Source organism: Cydia fagiglandana, chromosome 16, assembly GCF_963556715.1.
Source record: "Cydia fagiglandana chromosome 16, ilCydFagi1.1, whole genome shotgun sequence".
NCBI classification, from domain to species: domain Eukaryota; kingdom Metazoa; phylum Arthropoda; class Insecta; order Lepidoptera; family Tortricidae; genus Cydia; species Cydia fagiglandana.
Window position 1 is genome coordinate 3,765,398 of NC_085947.1, and position 23,838 is coordinate 3,789,235.

General features: G+C 39.4%; 1 protein-coding gene and 1 long non-coding RNA gene across 2 annotated transcripts in view; one reads left to right on the top strand and one right to left on the bottom strand.

Annotated features, from left to right (window-relative positions):
* The window catches only part of LOC134671797 (uncharacterized), a 498,925-nt gene extending 498,799 nt beyond the window's left edge, over positions 1-126 (top strand). Inside the window, exon 3 of the long non-coding RNA XR_010099274.1 lies at positions 115-126. This is a non-coding gene — a long non-coding RNA (uncharacterized LOC134671797). The remainder of the gene's footprint in view (positions 1-114) is intronic.
* The window catches only part of LOC134671786 (sodium/potassium/calcium exchanger Nckx30C), a 137,062-nt gene that overhangs the window by 81,927 nt on the left and 31,297 nt on the right, over positions 1-23,838 (bottom strand). The window lies entirely within an intron of this gene.

Sequence of the window (23,838 nt, forward strand, 5' to 3'; positions counted from 1 at the left end):
TGCCCGGTTTTTTTTTATATAGGACAACCGTGAGTGGGTCGCCAAGCGATCTTTGTAATAAAACTATTGCAACATTAACTTTGAACAAAATAATATAAAGCAGGTACTCGGCAGCCTTAAACATTCAAAGAAAATCATAATGTAGCGTGTAAATGTTCAGATTATTGCTATGTAAGTGAACCATTACCATTTTTGATGTAAAATAATACACTTTTATGATTTTTGATGCACTTTGTATGACGGTAACGGAAAGGCAATAAACATCTTAGGATTTTTTTTTTCTGCTACCAGGATCGAAGGAGCTCGTGGTTCTGAGTAGAAATAACATAAAAATTCTGAAATCTAAAAAATAAGATGATTGTTAGGTACGACTTTTAAGTCACGCCGGAGGCGTTTTTATTTTCTTCAAAACCCCCTAACGTAAACTCAAATCTTCTTAAATCACTCACAAAACTCGTAAGTATACGTTCTAAAACTGATTCGGTACGTAAATAAACCGGCAATGGGAAGACGGTCGCGTGCCGTGGGCGGTCGATACGGCACTAATAACCGGCTCTTGCCCGATTACCGCACATGCGTTCAAGGTTCGTGCCTGCACCCTGCAAAAACTGTGAATGCCTCATTGCTCGAGCCCTTAACAGTTTTTGCAGAGTGGTTCAGCTATTCTCTTCTTCCTGGCGTTGTCCCGGCATTTTGCCACGGCTCATGGGAGCCTGGGGTCCGCTTGACAACTAATCCCATGATTTGACGTAGGCACAAATTTTTACGAAAGCGACTGCCATCTGACCTTCCAACCCAGAGGGGAAACTAGGCCTTATTGGGATTAGTCCGGTTTCCTCACGATGTTTTTCTTCACCGAAATGCGACTGGCAAATATCAAATGATATTTCGTACATACGTTCCGAAAAACTCATTGGTACGAGCCAGGGTTTGAACCCGCGACCCCCAGATTGCAAGTCGCACGCTCTTACCGCTAGGCCACCAGCGTGGTTCAGCTATTATTCGAAGATATTTGGACGGTTGATATATACGGCACTAATAACCGGCTCTTCCCCGATTACCTCACATTAGCGTTCAAGGTTCAAGTTTACACCCTCCAAATGCTGTGAAGGTGTGAAGGCCTAGCTAGAGCAATGAGGGTTCTGTTATTCGAAAATATTTGGGCCCTATTTAGCGGCTTTTGCACTAAAACCCAGAGGCGTAGCTAGAGGATATGGCGCCCGGGGCAGGCACCAAATTTGCGCCCCCCCTCCCCCTCAAACGAAATGAACTAACGAAAGAGTTACTTTTTTACTTATTACTTACAGTTTACTTTTAATTGAGACAAAAAAGTGTTTTTAGTACATCGGTGGCTAACAAGCTTACGACCCACCTGATGGTCAGCGGTCACATGCGCGTTGCCGACCATTTTAAAATTTATACACTTATTTTTTGGAGATCTCCTTAGACTTAAAGGTTCAATATCGCTTGTGAGTTTGGGATCGTAGACTATTCACAGGTACAGCGCGCCTTTGGACTGGTTTGAAGGGTCCAAGGTGGCATCCAGATGCTCCTGCCCAAAGGTGACAGCAGTACTCAATAAATGGGATCTGTCTACCCCAGAGTAAAGTATCGCCTCCCTTTATTGAGCACACCGAGTTTTTTTTTGGATACGAGCGCAGCCTACCCAGCAAGGTGGCTACGAAATTATTGGACGTCACTGATGGAGATCTCAACACCGAGGCTCCCAATACTCCCTGAAGGCTTGTGCCTTGAAAAATGAGGTTTTCTTAGCCCTAAACGCGCAAAATTGAGTCTTGGTGGGATTGAATTGGACTAGTTTGTCCCGATCCCACATCGAAACCTGACACAGGTTTTTCACGACATTCTAGTATCATAGAACGAGCGATGTTATCACGGCATGTCTTATAGAGGGTGGTCCAAACCTTGACGTCCATATTTTTTTTAAATTTCTCACGCTGTGGGCTATCAGAATATGTACGTTAGCCGACGTTTCGTAGTTTTCGAATTATGATTTTTATTACTTTTAACGTTTGTTAAGAAATTCTGGGGTGATGATTTAATTTAAAAAAAAAACTTCTTCTTCTTCGTCGTTATCCTCACAGCTGAGGGTCGTGACCACCATAAGTAGCTCTGTCTATAAGAAGCCTCCAGGCTGCTCTGTTCTGAGCCTGAAGAAGTGCGGACTGTGTGCCACTATTAATTGCCTCCAGGAGTGGATCCGTCCAGCGAGTTGGAGCTCTGCCTCTACTTCTTGTTCCCTCGAAAAAAAAACTATTGAACTTTATTGTTTCTTTTTGTAACATAATCCTTGACCAACGGCGCAGTTGCTAAAACAACAGCATCCTCACTTGGCTGAGTTGAGCTGAGTTCAAGCTTAGATGTTGCCCTTACCTAAATAAATAAAAAATAAATAATGATAAAATACAAGCGATTTCAAGGACTTTTTGTTATTATAGAAACTGCTAGACCCTAAGTTTTTTTAAAAGGTCAAAAAAGTGATACTTAATAGTCCTAATTTTTCAGAATCGCCGGTCAAAGGAACTGAGGTGGAAAGCTTCCAAATTAGTAATTCATTAAAAAAGTCCTCTTTTGTTATTTCTACTATTATTTTATGGTGTCACTTCCCCATCGCTATTTCATGTTATATGTGCAAATACCACGAACATGTATTAGAAGACATAAAAGCAAAGCAAAGCTTCACCCCGGAATTTCTTAACAAAAGTTAAAAGTTAAACTCGTAAACTACGAAAAATCGGCTAATCATGGGGTATATATATTCTGATAACCCACGACGACGATACTAAAAAAAATTTTTGGACGTCAAGGTTTGGACCATCCTGTATACAGGTTGGCTAAAAAATAACTGCATTTTCCTTGCCAGGGAGATTTTGGGATTACACCTACTGAGCAAGTCGCGAAAAAAAAATTTGGCTGTGTCCTACATTTTGGCTGGTCCATTTTCTATGGGAGGTATTTTGCCCATTTTGGCGCCCCCCCCTTGGACGGCGCCCGGGGCACGTGCCCCCTCCAACCCCCCCCTAGTTACGCCTCTGCTAAAACCCACTGGCACTTGTCCGATTAGCGTACATGCGTTCAAGGTTCAAGTTTACACCCTACAAAAACTGAAGGCCTTGAGCATGAGGTTTATGCTATTCGAAGATATTTGGGCCCAAATAATTTGGGCCTTTGCACTATTAACCCACTAGCACTTGCCCGATTAGTGCACTTGCGTTTAAGGTTGGTAGCGGAAGCAGTTATAAAGTTGACCCAAAATTTTTTTATTAAGCTATGAGCTTCATCACATATGTTCCTTGAGTAATTCTAAGCATTTCAAGCCTGGGAGGCAATAAGAAATGTGTGTCTACTCGGATTTGTAATGGATTCAAACTTTCAATCCCTTTTTAACCCTGTTAGGGGATGAATTTTACAAAACGCTGAAATTACTTTTCCTGTCTTTTAATTATATCCCCAAATACAAAGATTCAAGTCCCGCGTTCGAAAAATTTTTTGATATCCATACAAACTTTCAACCCCTTTTTCACCACCTTAGGGGATGAATTTTCAAAAACGCTGAAATTAGTTTTCTTGTGTTTTAATAATATATCGTATTACGAAGTTTCAAATTCCTAGCTTAAAATAAAACTTGAACCCCATACAAACTTTCATCCCCTTTTTAACCCCCTTAGGGGTTGAATTTCTCAAAATCGCTTCTTATCTCTTGTACACTTTATAAATGTAATCTAGTGTGCAAATTTCAACTTTCTATCTTTTGTAGTTTCGGCTCCGCGTAGCAAAAATCTCCAACCAAAGTTTTCACCTTTTTACGTTTTTCTTGTAAAATTACTATGAAACTGAAAAAAACAAATATTAGCAATGAATTCTACGTTTTTGGTTTATACGAAAATGATACCAAACTTGCCCTAGTACCCACCAGGATCAGAATAGATGTTTTTTAAAGATGACGGGTGGCGGCCGTCTTTGTACAACTCCAGGCTAGAAATGCTTAGAATTACTCAAATATCAGATGTGATGAAGCTCATAGCTTAATAAAAATTTTTTGGGTCATGTATGGCAGCGTTACATAACTGATTCCAGTATGGTGTTTGTTTGATGATGATGACGAATAGCAGAAACAATGAGTTTGCGTAAAACTTACGTTTATTTATGGTCTGACGTTTCGAACGTGACGTTACAATCGTGGTCAAAGGCTTAGCACGCACTGCGGTTTTAAAAAGCGGTTCCGCTACCGCAAAAAATGTAACGTACGGCATTCTTTATAAGTGCACGCACTTGCGGTTTATTTCAGTGACTGATTTTAAAAACGCAACTTGCTACATTTTGATTCGCGTTTGCAACCGCGCGTTTTTATGTATCCCATACTTCATGTACGGCAGCGCCCCCACTGCGGTTCGTAAAAAGCGGTTTTTTCGTCAGTTCGGCTCAGAGAGCGGAGCAGTGAGGTGTGTGTTGTGCGCTGCATTATGTCGTCGGAGTCCGAAAGTTCGTTGCCGGTCGAAAGTGAAGCGTTGCCGGTAGACAACAAACACAATAAAATATCCCTTCAAATATCTTTGATCTGTTAGAGGATGCACCCAGTACTTATGTTGGCGAAGACGTTTTCTATTTTTTTTATTTCTTAAAACTAAGGCCACAACACATACTGCTCTGAGGAAATCCATTGTCATACTGAACGTGAAAACCGCGGAAACGCAACCGCAGTGCGAGTTCCTGCGCGGTTCGGCGTTCGGCGTTTTCGGCCAGACCGCAACCGCAAGAAAAAAACCGCAGTGCGTGCTATAGGCCACCAAATGAAGACCAAAAACAGCCACACTGGGGAAATAATTCGTGTATGAGCGAATTTTGGCATAGTTGTAGGTCAAGGTGCCTTACACAACATACTGAAAGTACTGGTGGATGGGGGGTGTGCTAACGGGTGGAGGGGGGTTTAAAGGTCCCTTTTTTTAGTTTTTCGTAAATAACTCGTAAACGGTGGCTCATATCAAAAAATGTTCTTATACATAAGTAATCTACATAAAATTGCCTACAAGAAAGATTCCGTACACTTTTTCGCTAGGATCAATAGTAAAAAAGATATTAAAGCCGGTAAGTTAGTTATAATCAATTTTATGCTCCCACTCGTAAACGGTGGCCCATAACAAAAAAATATTCATGAACATAAATAATCTAGATAAAATTGCACACAAAAAAGATTATATACACTCTGGAACCAACCCATTGTTCTGCCAAGCCAACTGAGCTACCGAGACTTACCCGAAGACAGCGAAAATTTCTACTACTACATCTTTCATATCAGCCTTAAGGTACTGTTTGGATTCAGACTACGCCAGCATTACTGCTACAGTATTCCACCGGGACATTACTGCCTACCGCATTACTGTCGCAAATGACGAAAATCGCGCAGCAACATTGATTTTGACATTTGCGCTGTAATAGTGTTACCGTCGACTGCACTAGTTCAGGAAAAGTAGAAAAGGTAATTTTTCGGGCAGTAATGCAGTAGTATTGCAGTGCGACATTACTGTCGACTGCATTACTGTCGCAAATAGCAAATATCTACTAAGCAACATTGATTTTGACAATTGCGGCAGTAATGCAGTCGGCATTAATGTCGCGTTGCAATAATGCTATTGTCGACTTCACTACTGCAGGAAACGTCAAAAGGGTGACAACCAACGACCCAGTGGCACCTGACTCCATTCTCAACACCATATTTTGCCGATGCACGACCGGGTGTGGGGCGCGATGCAGCTGCCGGAAAGCAGGAATTTCGTGCTCCAGTGTCTGCGGTGTATGCTCTGGCTCATGCACTAACGGAGCCCCCATCGAAATTACCGTCAGCAATGATGATGATGATGATTTTGTAGTTTTAGAAGATAATTAGAAATTTTATTTATAGAACTATACGTCCCAATCTTAAAAGTAAAGTTACTATTATGTGTCGATTGATTATAATTAAATTTCTCTCTTTAGTATCTTTTTAAATATTGATCCTAGCGAAAAAGTGTACGAGATCTTTCTTGTAGGCAATTTCATGTTAATTATTTATGTATAAGAACAATTTTTGCTATGCGCCGCCGTTTACAAGTTATTTACGAAAAACTAAAAAAAAACCGGCAAATTGATTAAAATTAAATTTCCCCCTTTAATATCTCATGAAATATTGATCCTAGCGAAAAAGTATAAATAATATTTTTTGTAGAGAATTTTATCACAATTATTTAAGTAGAACGTTTTTTTTTGCAATAGGCAACCGTTTACTAGTTATTTATGAAAAAGCAAAAAAAGGGACCTGCGAAGTGATTGTAATTAACATTCCCCCTTTTATATTTTTTAAAATATTAGTCCCAGAGAAAAATATTTCGTATATTTTTTATAGGAAATTTTATGCAGATTATTTATGTAAAAGAACATTTTTTGATATGGGCTACCGTTTACCAGTTGTTTATGAAAAACTAAAAAGATACTTTAAAATTGATTATAATTAAATTTCTCGCTTAGTAACTTTTTGAATATTGAGCCTAGTGAAAAGTATTCAATATATTTTTTGTAGCAAATCGTATGTAGATTATTTGTGTTGTAGAACATTTTCTGCTATGAGCTACCGTTTACGAGTTATTTACGAACAACTAAAAATAAATGAACCTTAGAACTGATTATAAATAACATTCCTTCTTTAGTAACTTTTTAAATATTGATCTTTGCGAAATGTGTACTATATTTTTTTTGTAGGAAATTTTGTGTAGATTATTTACGTTTCAGAACATTTTTTGCTATTGGCCACTCTTTACGAGTTATATACGAAAATATAAAAAAACAGACCACAAAATTGGTTTTAATTAACGTTCCCGTGTTGATATCTTCTTGAATATTGATCCTAGCAAAAAAGTGTACGGAATCTTTCTTGTAGGCAATTTTATATAGATTACTTATGTATAAGAACATTTTTTGCTATGAGCCACCGTTTACGAGTTATTTACGAAAACCTAAAAAAAGGGACCTTTAAACCCCCCTCCACCCGTTAGCACACCCCCTATCCACCAGTACTTTCAGTATGTTGTGTAAGGCACCTTGACCTACAACTATGCCAAAATTCGCTCATACACGAATTATTTCCCCTGTTTTTCCTTCGTTTGGTGGCCTACTAAGCCAAAGGCAGACTGGCGAGGAATTGTTGCTACGCGGGTTTTGCCAAACATACGTTTTACGCGATTAAGTCCCGTGCTAGTTTTAAAATTATGAGTGAAATGAGCGTTAGTTTAAATAAACATACAATGAGGCTGTTTCTTCCCGTTGGGCTAATAGGCCATTTAATTGCTACATTCTGCCTTGCATTAAATAAATTATAATGTAAAAATGATCTTGTTATAAATGTCTGTAATAATTTTGTCATTATTAACATATACAAAAATCTTATTTAATGCAAGGCACCGCCTCTTATATGGAACGCTTTCAACAGGCTAGATAGCAGAAAACAGTAGCCGTTAATTTATTGCGTAATTATTCTAATGTCGTATCTCTACTAGAGCCCAATTGCGATTTACGATATTATTAGTTTAGGACGCTAAGCGCCAGTTGCAGATATTCTATTCATTCATCATTCCAGTATTGGCAGGTTTCGTGAATTGACCTGTACCTATTAGTGTAGTAAACGAAGCAAGTTGTTGTATGGAGACCCATGCATTAATTTCTCAGTCGATGAAATTTTGCTTGGTTATTGTATAGTATGAGCCGAAACTAACATATAAATATCCAAAAAAAAAACCACTCCTAAGTTAGGTATTTATACGTAAAAATACAAATCTGTTTATATATTGAACCGAGTAATTCCTCCGTCCATAATTATTTTACCAAATAAGTTATTTGTATCAGTATGTGATACTAGAAAAAAATCTAAAACTTTTGTCAAACATGAGAATATTTTTTTTACGATAATTCCTTTTTTGGCGCTCATTTTCATCGGAAAATTGCTCTGCCATTTTTTCCTTCTTATATGATCTTAGAATATAATTTGGCGTAGTGGGTAAGAAAATCCAAAAAAAAATGCATACCCAAGTTTATGTATTTTAGAACTATAAAAAACTGAGAGTGGAAAATTTCTCAGCCTGATTTCTTTTTAAATATATACTAAGTAGTCACGTATATACTTAAATCCAAAATATCCAAAAGAACTGTCATCCCTTGTACACCCCGCTCCCTATACACTGCTCCCGATATGTTTAGTTTTGAATACGCTCGTTATTTTTTTGGATGTTTTTATAGTTGAATGGAAAGAAAACTGTGAACTTAATTCAATAAATAAAATGGATAGAGAAATTTTCCACAGCGAGTAAAAAGGCAATTTCTGAAAAAAAGTATAGTTACATGGTAAATATTTTAGATTTTCAATTTGTATGTATAAATCGGCAAAACAATGGCATTCCAGTGAAAAAATTAGACTGAGCAATTTTCCGGTCCAAGCCACGCCAAAAAATTATATTTTGTTAATATTGGTATTTCTGCGGGGATTTTTTTTTTGATATTTCATATATTGTTGCAATACGTTACATGAACATGTCCGGAGAAGAAAGTTTAAACGGAGCAATTTTCCGTAAAAAGATATTAACGATTTAAGACTTTAGGTATTTACTTAAGGTGGTTCGCTTTTCATACAAAATTCAATCAAATCTCATTAAGTAACTACACAGTATTAGTACACAAATATTTCCGCATTTATCTTCTTTCGAATATTCGTTTGCGCGACATTAACAGGAAAACAATGTTTCATACAGAAATCATGCAAAAATCATAGTTAACTTTTCATCAATTTTACGTATGTGTGTGTCACAAATGTCGTGTACAGATACATTTGCGACGTTGCCATACCATTTCCGACGTTGCCGGGCTGACCACGGCTCGAATTTGGAGTGCCGTCATGTTTAGTGCAATTTTGTTGACACTGATATTTGACAGGTAGTTAATTGACCTAAGCGAGAAGTTCGTCAGCTTAGCTAAGAACTATCATGGCGTGTTATGCAAACAGTCGCTTTTTTGCTTGCAAACGGAAGATTCCCGGTTCGATCCCCAGTCATTGTATGCTGGAACATAACTTTTTGTATTTTTGTTACACCTACATTTCGTATTGTTTTTTTATTTTTATTTAATTTTTCTTATTATCATAAATCGATTATTAAGTATAGGCTACACGTATTCTTTAATTTTTACAAAGATAATTAGAAATTATACTCTTCCTAATCTCTCTGATTTTTACAATCAGGACATCCTCACTGCAATAAAAACCGGGCAAGTGCGAGTCGGACTCGCGCACGAAGGGTTCCGTGCCATAATGCAAAAAAAAAAACAAAAAGAAAGCAAAAAAAAAACGGTCACCCATCCAAGTACTGACCACTCCCGACGTTGCTTAACTTTGGTCAAAAATCACGTTTGTTGTATCACGGGAGCCCCATTCAAATCTTTATTTTATTCTGTTTTTAGTATTTGTTGTTATAGCGGCAACAGAAATACATCATCTGTGAAAATTTCAACTGTCTAGCTATTACGGTTCGTGAGATACAGCCTGGTGACAGACAGACGGACGGACGGACAGCCGGACAGCGAAGTCTTAGTAATAGGGCCCCGTTTTACCCTTTGGGTACGAAACCCTAAAAAGAAGTGTATAAAATTTCCTGTGGTTAAAAATAATGGATTTTGTCTATAAATGAAAAACACAATTATTACTATAGTTTGTTTTTTTTAGCATTAGAAATAAGGTAAACAATCTTGACGTGTCTTTTAATTGAAAAACACATTTTAAAAATAAGTTACGGCAAATATGTAACAATTATAAATCTAATACGATCATTTATATTCTTCTGCTTTCATAAGTAATCGTTTTTGATTTTGAAAAACCTGATAACACTCGAGTATGTGGGGGAAGCGCTGCTGGCCTAGCGGAAAGCAATTCGGAGGTCGCGGGTTCTAACCCCGGCTCGTACCAATGATTTTTCGAACTTTTGTACGAAATAGCATTTGATACCTACCTATTTATACACCGATACCTATTTTTCGGTGAAAGAAAACAATGTGAGGAAACCGGACTAATCCAAATAAGTTTACTCTCTGGGTTGGAAGGTCAGGGCAGTCGCTTTCGTAAAAACTAGTGCGCATGCCAATTCTGGGATTAGTTGCCAAGCGGAGATTGAATATCTGGGAGACCGACCAAAGCTTACAAAACATAAAAACTCAAAAATGTGCGTTTTCTCATAGACCTAGCTAAGAGATCAAACCCCTTATAGCAAATTTCATCGAAATCGTTAGAGCCGTTTCTGATACCATCCAAATATATAAATAAATAATTATATATCTAATAATTGCTCGTTTAAAGGTAAGATAACACAAAGGAGAAACAAAAAGAAATTACCTACTCGCACCAGTCTTGAACCCCAATCCTCTTGCACGTATTTCCACGAACATACCGTTACGCTATTGCAACATACTTACGTTGTGTGAAATTGTCTACTACAAGGATCACGGAAACACTGTTTGCATGTGTGAGTAATAGTAGGAAAAAGCGTGACAGCAACACTCCGTCAAATTAAAAAGGTGGTTTTTGCACAATGAAGTATTCAATGTTTTATTTAATAGTTCAATATTTACTTAAAGAGTGCGCGAAACATACTTTTAAGTATACAAATACCAAGACCATTTCACAAAAAAATAAAATCTGAAATTTTGCAGAAGTGGTGCCATCTAGCGAGAGTTAAGTTTTGAGTAACCTAGGCGAACCACCTTAAATACTATTATTATTATTCTTTGGAAATTTATACAATACTTTTTATTTATTGATACTTTATCATACTGTAAAGCTTTTTCTGGCTGAGGAATTACTGCGGGGTCCACTACCTTTATTTACTTCACTATATTGGCTCTACACCATAGTCTAATAAAACATGGTCTTCTCTTCCCAGAGTGACACAAGCCTACGTCACAATAACATTACCACTTTATATAGCGCTATCGCATATTATCATATAGCGCTGTCGCACGATGACATAGGCTTGTGTCAGTCACGTGACCACGAAAAGACGGGAAGAGAGTACCAGGCGGAGTATATTATTATACCATGGATCTACACCATCGGCAATGATGGTCCATTTCAAAATGGGCAACGATTCCATCGTGTGGGCACGCGCTCGATCTCAGCCGCCACTTCATTTGATCTCTTCCTTCTTCATCTTCTTCCTGGCGTTATCCCGGCATTTTGCCACAGCTCATGGGAGCCTGGAGTCCGCTTGACAACTAATCCCATGATTTGACGTAGGCACTAATTTTTACGAAAGCGACTGCCATCTGACCTTCCAACCCAGAGGGGAAACTAGGTCTTATTGGGATTAGTCCGGTTTCCTCACGATGTTTTCCTTCACCGAAAAGCACTTCACTTCCTTTGATGTTTGCACGTAAACCGACAGAATGGCGATTACGCACTGTCAATTGTAGGTATGGTGCGGGAAGAAGAAGACGGATTTTGAGTCGAATATTGCCAAAAATGCGAGCGAAAGGTATACGTGTGCGCTTCGTTAAGGTGCAATGGCGACTAGAGGTCAAACGGTGCACACATGCATACCACTTCCTTCACATTTCGCTTTATTATAAAAAAACTGTTTCCTTAACTAGGTACATAGATGGCGTTACAGGTAAGTACACTAGGATATTTATATATTTTTACCTAATATATATGTGTGTATTTATTTATGCATTTATGAACTATTATTATCTATGACAGATTTTAAGTAGGTAAATGTTTTTGGGAAAGTTTTAGCGAGCATCATCCCACACAGGTACGTATGAGTTTCTATCGTTAACATCCTCCCCCCTAGTGCAGCCCTAGCTGTACTCATCTCTAATGGGACCCAGTGCAACGCGTATAGCAGGTCGCTTGTATATTTACTTATACCAAAATAAAATGTGCATAAAGAGTGCGCAATTTGCACCAAGTTCAAAGCTATCATGGCGTATGCCTTCACAGGTTCTGGGGTAGTTTCGCGCCGTAAAACCCGCAGCACGTTCTGATCTTCCTCTCTAATCCTTATTCGAGGAATCATGACTTGAATGTCGTCGACCGAAGCATTGGAACCATCCCTAAACCGAAACATAATTCCCAAAAACGATTGAAGTAAGCCTGGGCTTTGTAGAAAAAAATCGTACAAGCACTGTCCGCCAGAGGTCGCTGCCGAGTCGAAAACAATCCTTAGTTTCTTATTTGAATTATCAATTTCAAAGTGAGCCAAATTCCATAAGCGTCCCGTAATTGTGCAATTGTTTACTTCTCGAGCGTAACCATTGGTAAAATGGTTTATTCTCTCATGATCGCATGAAAAATAATCCACGTCTCTTTTAAATTTTCTTTCGAGGCAAAGTAATCTTCTTAAGGGCATATAATACGAATCTGGCAGGGCTGCATCAAATTCCCATGGCAAGCGAACTTCCCATCTTCCATTAACTAGCTTGGCAGTGTCTTCGAGAGTTGAATTCGCCTGTAACTCGTCTTTGCTCTGTCGAGGTTTCGTAGTAACACCGGTCGAACGTAATATCATAGTTAAGTCTTTTTTTAAAAAAATAAATAAATAAATAAAGCGTTTATTCACAAGCTTACTTACATTTAGATACAATACATTCTTCTGCCAAACCACATAGCGGTTTGTTGGCAGACGAGGCTCCTATTATAATTAGCTTAATATGCAAGTACTAGGTAGTTTATTTATATGTAACTTAAACTTATCTACTTAACCCTTTACCGCATGCGTAGCCCAATATGGCATTTACAATTTAGAAAACTATTGATAGCTATTAAGGTTCATTTTTAAACAAATACTTTTTATTTATGGTATGAAGTTAAGGGGTCAACTCTATGGTCTGAGCGTACAATATAAAAAACTTAGTGTATGGTTTACATAGGTTGCACTTGATCTTTTATCTTATTTAATAGAAAACTACTTAATTTCTTTTTAAATGTTTGTTTTGTCATCCTTGTGGTCTTTAAATCCGACGGTAGTTCGTTATAGATCTTAGGGACTAAATATTTTTGGGTTTCATTTTCCTCGTGTGATTCCAAATTATCCATATTATTAATAGGTGCGGCAGTTTCCGGATCGGAAGTGTTGTTGTTGTAGACCTTATTTTGTAAATAATTCGCACTATCTATGCACGACGACGGTACCAGCTGATGAGACATAGGCAATGAGTCAGCGGGGGCCGCGGGGGCGGGGGGTGCAGGCGCCAGGTGATCCAGTGGCTGCGCTCGCGTTGATAAAAGTGCTGTGTCATTCCGTAGCCGGGTGCCGGGCGCGGCGCATATGTTACCATGGACACACCAGCCGAGCGGTGTGCGCGAGAGATAAGGCTTATTTTTGCTTCCCCGTATTATTGTAACAGGTTCAACCAGATGATAATGGTCCTGACCAATTAGCAATTGTGGTTTAACGTCGGCGCGCAATACATATTGCTTAAAGTCATTTAATTGTTCGTAGCTCTCAAATTTAACACTGGATAGTTTTTGTACTGGCAAATCAAGGTCACTCATTTTACGCGCGCACAGATCGAATGATTCACCTGTGTTATTTGTAATGGTTAAGTTTACAACTTCACTTTTGCATTGTAATTCTGTACTTTTCCAAGCGCCTTGAACTTGTAACGTTTTACTGTAGCCGCGCAATCCCAATGTGTCGGCGAGATCAGCTGATACCAGAGATATCGCTGCCGCGTCATCGAGTAACGCGCAGGCTCGCTCGCTTCCATTAGGTCCGTGCACCACTACTGATACTATTACTTTCAATAGCACTGTCTTCTTATTAATGTTTATGTTATTTACAAAATCACTTAAGTCCGCAGTTTCGCTCTCGTTAGACTGTACGGCAAATTCACTGTCAATAACGTTAACGTATTTATCACTTAAACCATTGTTATTTTTTGGAATCCAATGTAGTAATTTATGATGAACCTGGCCGCAGTCATCCACGTTGCAAGCCGCGGCGGGGCAGGTCTGCTTATCATGCTGTGATATTAAGCATTTAAAACATAATTTGCTAAAACGTACATAACGCCAGCGATCGCGCCGCATCGCTCGCTTGAACCGTGGACAGTCTGGCAGTGGGTGGCTAGATATTTTGCAGAAGTTGCATTTCTCTGTGTCAGTTATTAGTAGAACAGCGTGTTGGGTACCTCGTCGCTCTTCATGCTGTTTTTTATTCTTATCAGCTTGACTATAAATGTGAGACACTCCTGCTGAGGCAGCCTTTACAGCCTCTCGTTCTAAAAAATCCGATAAATGTTCGAACTTTGACCTTTTACTTTCATGTAAATGTTCATACGCGTAGGCACCCCACCGATTTATAAGGACACTTGGGAATTTAGACAGCACGGTGTTTATTAGCTCCGGGCTCCGTAAATAATCAGCTTGATCAATTGAGCGAGCGGTCACGGCAAAGTTTTTTATCTTTGTAGCAAAAACAATAATTTCATTGTGGTAAGCCTGTGATAGCGGTTGCAGTTTCTTGATCTGGTTGACTATTTTGTTAACAATCACTTCCGGGTGTCCAAAACGAAGTCCGAGGGTCTGCATAATAATCTTTGGATCAGTTTTGCCGCTGAGCATCGATACAACTGCCTCCTTAGCATCGCCACGTAAACATTTGCGCAAACGGCCTACGTTTTCTGAGTCACTGAATTTGCAGCGCAATGTTGTGTCTTCATAAGCACCTTTAAATTGCAGCCATTCCATAGGGTCTCCAAAGTACAACGGCAAGTCCTTAATAGATGTTACCAACCTGGCTACTAGTTCTGGGCTTTGTGTTTTCGAAGTTGAGGCACTAATGGCACTTTGCAGAGCGTTAGCTAATTTTTCGATGTCGCTCGGATCACGCGAAGACTGCTGATATGCTGTACGAGCTGCTGGCTGCGGAGTTGGTTGAGCGGCGGGTTGCGGACCCGGCTTAGCCGGTGGCTTATCGGTGCGGTCGGCGGTCAATTTATCAGCGTGAGGGTTGAACAACTTGGCGTGAACAGCGTCTAGTTCATCGGTGCGAAAGGCGAGTGGTACGCCAGCGGGACCGGCGGCGACGGCCGGGTAGTCGGCGCGAGCGGCGGCGGCGGCCGGATAGTCGGCGGCGGCAGGCGGGTGGTCGGCGTCAGCGGCCGGGTAGGCGGCGCACGGCGCGCCCGGCTTATCGGCGGTCGGCTCGCCGTTAATGTAGCTGTTGGTTTCGAGCTCTTGATGTGGTTTATGTTCTGTAACTTGATCACTGCGTACGATCCATTCTTCAACTTTTTTATAACTGGAGCTAGCAGAAAGCTGAGATCTGTCACTTCTATTTGATTGCACTTCCAGAGCTGCGATCTCTAAAGCTAATTTTTTATCGATTAGTTCTTTGTCGATTCTAGCCTTACACTCCGCAGCCTCTAGTTCTAACTGCATTTTTCTAGCCATAAAACCCGACGAGGATACCGATTCATTACTGCGCGGAAGGTATGGCTTCACCAGCTCGTTCTTGGCTTCCACATTATTTTCAGATTGCTGCTCAGGTTTAGGCTGGGGTTGCTGAGCTGACGGTTCTCCATCATTCTCCACTAGATTGGAAGATGCTTCATTATTCATGCGTCGCGTTTGAATAACACTGCGCGGCGGTGTCTTGAACATCGTTCAACTAGTCCTGCTTACAGGTTCTGTTCCCGTGATCCGGTCGAAGTACCAAATTTGTCAATTGTAGGTATGGTGCGGGAAGAAGAAGACGGATTTTGAGTCGAATATTGCCAAAAATGCGAGCGAAAGGTATACGTGTGCGCTTCGTTAAGGTGCAATGGCGACTAGAGGTCAAACGGTGCACACATGCATACCACTTCCTTCACATTTCGCTTTATTATAAAAAAAATGTTTCCTTAACTAGGTACATAGATGGCGTTACAGGTAAGTACACTAGGATATTTATATTATATTTTTACCTAATATATATGTGTGTATTTATTTATGCATTTATGAACTATTATTATCTATGACAGATTTTAAGTAGGTAAATGTTTTTGGGAAAGTTTTAGCGAGCATCATCCCACACAGGTACGTATGAGTTTCTATCGTTAACACGCACCATCGTCGCCGATCATGGGCCATTATAGGCCGTGAAGCCCTGCACACGATCGGGATCACCTGCAAATAGCCATCATGGCCAATAGTGTAGAGGATAGCCATATGGCGTTCGGCGCACATTCGGTGGCCCTCGTGTAAGAGCGTTTTCACAAGTCGTCGTCGGAAGGAAGAAATATGTGTTTCTGTGTATTTATTTATATTAATAAATCATTATTACTAAAAAACGATAGACAACAAAAAAGGCGGACTTAATGCCAATGGCACTATCCTGCAGCTGTTTTTGTCATAGGCGCCTTCCGATATCGGAAAGGTGCTTCCGATAAATTCAGCCATATCGGAGCCCCCCGTCAGCTGTCGGACCGATAATATTTGTTTGTGTGCGTATGTGTAGGCATAATGTTTGTCTTAGTGTGCGCGACCGCTAAAGATGGCGCCCAGGCGCGCCCTTGCCGCCTGACTACGTGACTACGCGGATGTAGGATCCTACATCCGATATCCGATCGGACAGTGTGAAAACGCTCTAATAGTTCTCGCTCGCTCCTCTGGGACGATTCGGATTTTGAAATAGACATCTATTAGATATCTTTTAGAAATCACCGAGATACGATAACGATATGTTTAAGATCTAACCAAAGAATTATATGACAAAGAACAACTCTCAATCTTCAAAAGTGTGACCTAAAATGAAATGCAAGTGTGTGCGTAAATTGTCTATGTGAGATCAAAAATAGTGATGTCATGTTACAACATATTAATAATCTGTCGATGTTTGATTGCTTTATCGACTACTTTTTCAAATGTGTTATTTTAAACACTAAAATTCTATGACATTATGACGTATAAATAACACTTGCACTGCGTTTGCCATAAAAATCGTTGCAGACTTATCTTAATGTAACTCTTACTGTGTTGGAAAGTGAAGTTATCATGACACGCTAAACATGAACACCTTCAAAAAAGTATAACAATCGTTATTATTTGAAGTCGGTTATAAAAGATAATATCTTAATGATGTCTTGTGAAGAAATAATTACATAGCTATTAATATACCGACAAGTTATCGATACTGTCATATGAACATTTTGTCAAGCCCTAGCGTAAACTAACAGTTTATGTTTTTACACAAAATATTCTAAATTATTGACTAATATGATAAAATATTAGCACGGAACTAAAGAAAAACTTATAATGAACTGTATAAACCGGCTTCTTACACTTTTTACGCTGTTCATTTTACAAAATATCGCTATGAAAATTTCGTTCGGAATATCATAAATCCTCTGAAATGAGTATTTGCTTGGATTATTTGGCCCTGTGACACTGCAATCCGGCACACTACAAGACACCATCTTCACTGAATTACTTTATTTAATACTTTTCGTCCTAATCCGTGTATATTTTTCAATTTGAAAATTACCGTGATACGCTCTTGGCCGTCCGCGGCCGTCGTCAAACTCAAAAGTGGTTACGTTTTCTCATTGGTAGTCTGACTCTTTCGCACTTATGGGATGTTCATATACGTGATGGCTTCCCTTTCGAACACTTAAGCTGTCTGTCAAGCGCAAGCGAATCCTAGGTCTATGGATCTAACCTGTCAAATTTGACATTTGCACGATTCCTGAGATACTCTTAAACGATTTCCACAGGATATGACTTAGAGATCCAATTCACATCTAATAGATGTCTTACTCTATCTAACGTAAAAGTGACATTGGTTGCCCGAATTGCGCTGCAAAAGAGAACTAGTTGATATCTAAACTATAACGTATGTATAATATTTTAAACTTTCGCGTTTTAAATACATATTAACTCACATTATAGACGGGTCTAACGCGAATTATATTCAATTACCTTTATTTACCGACGTTTCGACACAGGTTTCACTGGTCGTGGTCGCGGCTGACTGATTGTCCCAGCAAAATGTCAAAACAGAGATTTGTGCATCTACCCGACGAAAAGTGTATGGAAAAGTTTGGGGTAGACATCACATTTTCAAACCACCCACCACACATAATGTTAATTATCCTCGAGTTGTGCGAGAAGCAATTGAAATCAAGAAACACCCCAGGAATTTTAATAGGGAGGATGGTTTCAACTTATCGCCAACTTGGGAACCAGTGATACAGAAGCTAAAGCCAAAGGATCTATCTTCGGACGGGTGCGTGGATATTGTGAGTGTTGCGTGTCGGACTATTGACAATAATTAACATTATGTGTGGTGGGTGGTTTGAAAATGTGATGTCTACCCCAAACTTTTCCATACACTTTTCGTCGGGTAGATGCACAAATCTCTGTTTTGACATTTTGCTGGGACAATCAGTCAGCCGCGACCACGACCAGTGAAACCTGTGTCGAAACGTCGGTAAATAAAGGTAATTGAATATAATTCGCGTTAGACCCGTCTATAATGTGAGTTAATATATAACGTATGTATCTAGAATGGATCTAGTACGTGTCGTCTCTTGTGAATATCTTGAAGTTCGAATACGGCAGTATAGCGATGTCTGCAAGCCTCACGAATAGCCAACTGGCAACGATTCGGGGAATGTATTGATTAATGACACAGCCGGGCCATGCTATGCCGGAAATGCTTTGTCTGCGCACAGACGGACAAACCTTGCGATTAATTTATCGATACTCTGTAGTTACGGTTCACTCTATTATTTAGGCCACCCAATATCAATATTATTAGTATCCGTGGTATTATTTGTATTAAGGTGCAGGGGCCAGGGGGGCCATTTCGACTGCGGGAAATTTTAACTAATCGAAGTATAACAGTTTTGAATGATTCACGGTTATAGACGGTCAAGCAAATCTTGTCAGTAGAAAAAGGCGCGAAATTCAAATTTTCTATGAGACGATAACCCTTCGCGCCTACATTTTTCAATTTTGCCGCCTTTTTCTACTGACAAGATCTGCTTGACCAAGTATAGTTTCACTAGACTTACAGCTTGGCAAAAAAGAGTAGAAATTAAAAAGTGGCAACATTGTAGGGTCGTCCCTTTCAAACCAATGTATATAAGAACGGGACGACACTACAGTGTTGCCACTTTTTAATTTCTACTCTTTTTTGCCAAGCTGTATACCAAGGTTCATATCCCGGTCGACATAAGTATATGTCTAGTAATCGAACTAAGTATCTTCCATGTTTTACATTATTAACTAGAGCATATATGGCATTCTAGTTAATAATGTAAAATATGGAAGATATTTCGATTAGTTGAAATTTCTCGAAGTCGAAATTGCCCCCCTGCACCTTACCGATAAATATTTTTTCTTATTTTTTAAAGCATTTAAGGGGCCCACTGATTAACAGTCCGCCGGACGGTATCGGCCTGTCAGTTGTTCGGAACTGTGAAAATTTTGTTCTAACTGACAGGACGTTACCGTCCGGTGGATTGTTAATCAGTGGGCCCCTTTATGAATGATAAAAAAACTACTATGGTGCTAAAAAAACTACTCTTAAGAAAAACCGGTTTCGAGAAGACTCGGTTTACGACTTTACATTCACGAGCTATAATGCCCTTACCGGGATTTGAACTCAGGACCGTTTGTTTCACAGGCAGGGTCACTACCAACTAGGCCAGTCAGGCCGCAAGGGAAGTAGGTTTGCATCCTGCCAACTGCGCCATTTAATATTGTTATAAATTCTTATCTAACATTATTTTAAATCTCATTTTATTTAACATTATTATTGTATGTTATATGTTTTTTGGGGCTCCGTGTACCCAAATGGTAAAAACGGGACCCTATTATTAAGACTCCGCTATCCGTCTGTCCGTCTGTCTGTCTGTCACCATGCTGTATCTCATGAACCGTGATAGCTATAGGCAGATAAAATTTTCACAGATGATGTACAAATAAGTACTAAAAACAGAATAAAATAAATATTTAAGTGGGGCTCCCATACACCAAACGTGATTATCTTGGCGTTTTTTGCTCGATATTACGCAATGGTACAGAACATCGTGCGCGAATCCGACTCGCACTTCGCCGGTCTTACTAAAGTCGTTAAAACAAATCTCCACCTTAATTGCTGTGGCCCGCTGCCCAAATACAGGGTGTTGACGGACAAACACGTAGACAAATGTTTGTACCGCAACTGTACACCTGTAAACCTTATTACAAAAGGCATAAGGTCCACCTATGGACAGTTAATAGTGTTGCTTTAACTGTACACATGTAAACCTTATTACAAAAGGCATAAAGTCCACCTATGGACAGTTAGTGTTGATGTTTGTACATACGTAACGAAAATATTTACTCTCATAGCGAGCTGAGGTTGAGGCATTTTAGCTTGCCGAGGGAATATGATTACAGGTTTAAGGCCGAGCCACACCGGCTTGAGTGTGCGTGACGTGCGCGTGTGCGTGCGCTAAAATGTTGGAGGTGCACACGCACAAGTCACGCAAGCGGTGTGCCATCTCTCATAAGGATCTGTATACTACAACGACGCACGCGCACGTGCACGTCACGCACACGCAGCCGGTGTGCACAGACCTTTAGGATTAGTGTGAAAATTTAGACTGAGCATAATTTGTGATATTTTGTTTTCTAAAAAAGTAATAAAATAAAAATACAATGAAAACCAAGGAGCAAATAAATAATAATCTTTGAAACACTTTATAGTGCGACATAAACGAGTAGATCGAGTTACACCAAGAAAAGTCTGCAGCGATTATGATAGCCCACGCAGTGCAAGTGTTTATTCATACGTCATAATATCATAGATGTTTGACGTTTAGAATAACACTTGCACTGCGTGGACTACCAAAGTCGCTGCAGACTTTTATTGGTCTAACTCTAGAAATTACATAAAACGGAACTAAAAAAGTTTCTTTTCTGTACGGTAGTACAGTCATCAGCAATAGTATCTTACACAACTAGGGCCGCAAAAATATATGACGCGCTCTTATTGCGCTCCAAATAAAAACGTCCCATACAACCATTTCTAGTCGCCGTTACGACGCGGTGTTGACACATCTTGTGTCGACACCGTCTGTTTCGGTCACAATTCCAGTCGCAGAGTCGTCGCCGTGTCGACACAGTTACCAGAAATGGGGAAGGGTCGACACATGACACAAAGTGACATAAAGTGTGGTCGCCGTGTGCACACATTGTTTCGGGTTTGCGACTACTTTATGCCAAAATCATTCGTTCATTCGTTCATTTCGTTCCTGTCAAATGGAAACTGTCAGATGGAAAAATGCTTAAATAAAAATAAGTGACATTAATACGCCATCTCTAAAACGGATTACAAGACATAATTATATATTGTTTGCATTTATATTACAATAGGACTTAAATTATTATGGGGAATTAAACTGCTCGAGTGATTTGATAAACTAAGTGTAATATAATCAACGCGCCACCACATTGTTTTAGTTTAGCCGGAAATGAAATTGTTTACTTCTCAGTGCCTGTGTTCATAACTATATTATTTGATGCATTTTTAGTACTTCGATGCGTATACTATACTTAAATAACAGAAATAACGCTTTACATACTACGAAACTTGTTAATTATGATGTATAAATATGGTTTAAGGCTGAGAAATATTGCAGTCACAAAGTAGTCGCAAATGTTTCGACTTTGTGTCGACTCTGTGTTGACACATGACACGCGCTGTCAAAAGTAATAACAAAGTTACTGGATTTGCAAAATGGCTCCTTGTGTTCATTCGTTTTCAGATATTCTCAAAGTGTAAGAGCCATGCCGTGGAATAAAAAAAAGTTAATCCTCATATTTTAATCGCGATTAATTTAGTCGACCTAACATAGATTGAAATTGCATTAATCTGAATATTAATCGAATAAATTATCGATTAAATCTCGATTGAAAGTTGACAGGGGGACATTTTTGTACGTAAATGGAATAGGACTTGCATGTAAATATTTCCCACCTTTTCGGGGCGGGGACAAATGGGAACACACAATTTTTGGATGTATTCCCATTTATTCCCGCAGGGAACAGATGGAATAGGATTTGAAAGTAAATATTTCCCATTTTTCCCCCCTCATCGGGCTGGGGACAAATGGGAACACACAATTTTCGGATGTAATCCCATTTATCATTTATCCTCGCAGGGAACAGATGGAATAAGATTTGCATGTAAATATTTCCCATTTATTCCACCTTATCGGGGTGGGGACAAATGGGAACACACAATTTTCAGATGTATTCCCATTTATCCCCGTAGGGAACAGATGGAATAGGATTTGCATGTAAATATTTCCCAATTTTCCCACCTTTTCGGGGTGGGGACAAATGGGAACATACAATTTTCAGATGTAATCCCATTTATCCACACAGGGAACAAATGGAATAGTATTTGCATGTAAATATTTCCCATTTTTTCCCACCTTATCGGGGTGGGGACAAATGGGAACACACCATTTTCGGATGTATTCCCATTTATCTCCGTAGGGAACAGATGGAATAGGATTTGCATGTAAATATTTCCCATTTTTTCCACCTTATCGGGATGGGGACAAATGGGAACACACAATTTTCAGATGTACTCCCTGGCGTGACAATGTGACGTAACGTGACAGGTGCGACATTTCGACAAGTCTCATTGTTGCTGACGTCACAGGCATCCATGGGCTACGGTTATCGCTTACCATCGGGCGGGCCGTATTCCTGTTTGTCACCATCATTGTATTATTTTTAAAAACTTTATTATATCGGCAAAAACATGTATTTCTTTTGCGATGTTTATGATGATAATGATGGAAATTGTCACAAGATTTCAAAGAACTTTCGGTAATTCTTGAGTTCTGTGTCGGAATTTCGTGACAATTGTCGTATTTCTTGTGACAAATGTCATTAGCTTCGCAAAATAAGTACTTATTAACTGGCGATATAGTGGAGTTTTTTATTAATTAACATGTTGGTGGCAAACAACCACACCGCCCGTCTGATGGTAAGCGTTTACCGTAGCCCATGGAGGCCTGTGACTTCAATTACAGTGATGTAGACAATAAGGAATATTAGGCAAAGCTCTGCGTAGGTGGCACTAGTAGTACACATACAGTAAACAAACATGCGTCACTACGTCACTCACATATCGCCTATCGTGAAACACGACAATCGAGGGTTCGGTTTCTGCCTCTCTATCACTCTCGCATATTCGAGCGATAAAGAGGCGGATAACTAAATTTCGATTTTCGCGTTTACCGGTAGGCACTTGTTAACAAACCGCCTTGATGCATCAATGTCATATTTTATTGTCTTTGAAAACTTGTCAAAAAACAGTTTAAGGCACAGTATGTATAAGTTAGTCTATGAATTTACTGAGTCGGTAGTGCTGCACTCTGGCGGCAGAACATTGCAGTAATATACCCTATTGTTGGACCTGTCACGTCCTAAAACCTATAAAACAATATTCATGACGACTTTTATGACAACATGCGTAGCCGCCATCTTGGATTATAAAATGGTCATCATTTTCGAATTCTGCACTCCCTAAAACCTATAAATCGACATCCGTGACGACGCAAGTTATCTTTATTTTCAGATCTAATCAATTGCTACAGAATACAAAGGACAAAAAAAGAAGCAAGGAGGTAATGAAACAAGCAAAAATACTGATGATTCCTCGACGCAATTGGATGATTCTTAAATTGTGTCCAGATTTTCTTGGCATAAAAGTTTTTATTTTTCACATATAACTCACACAAGCTCCGTGACATTTCGACCTT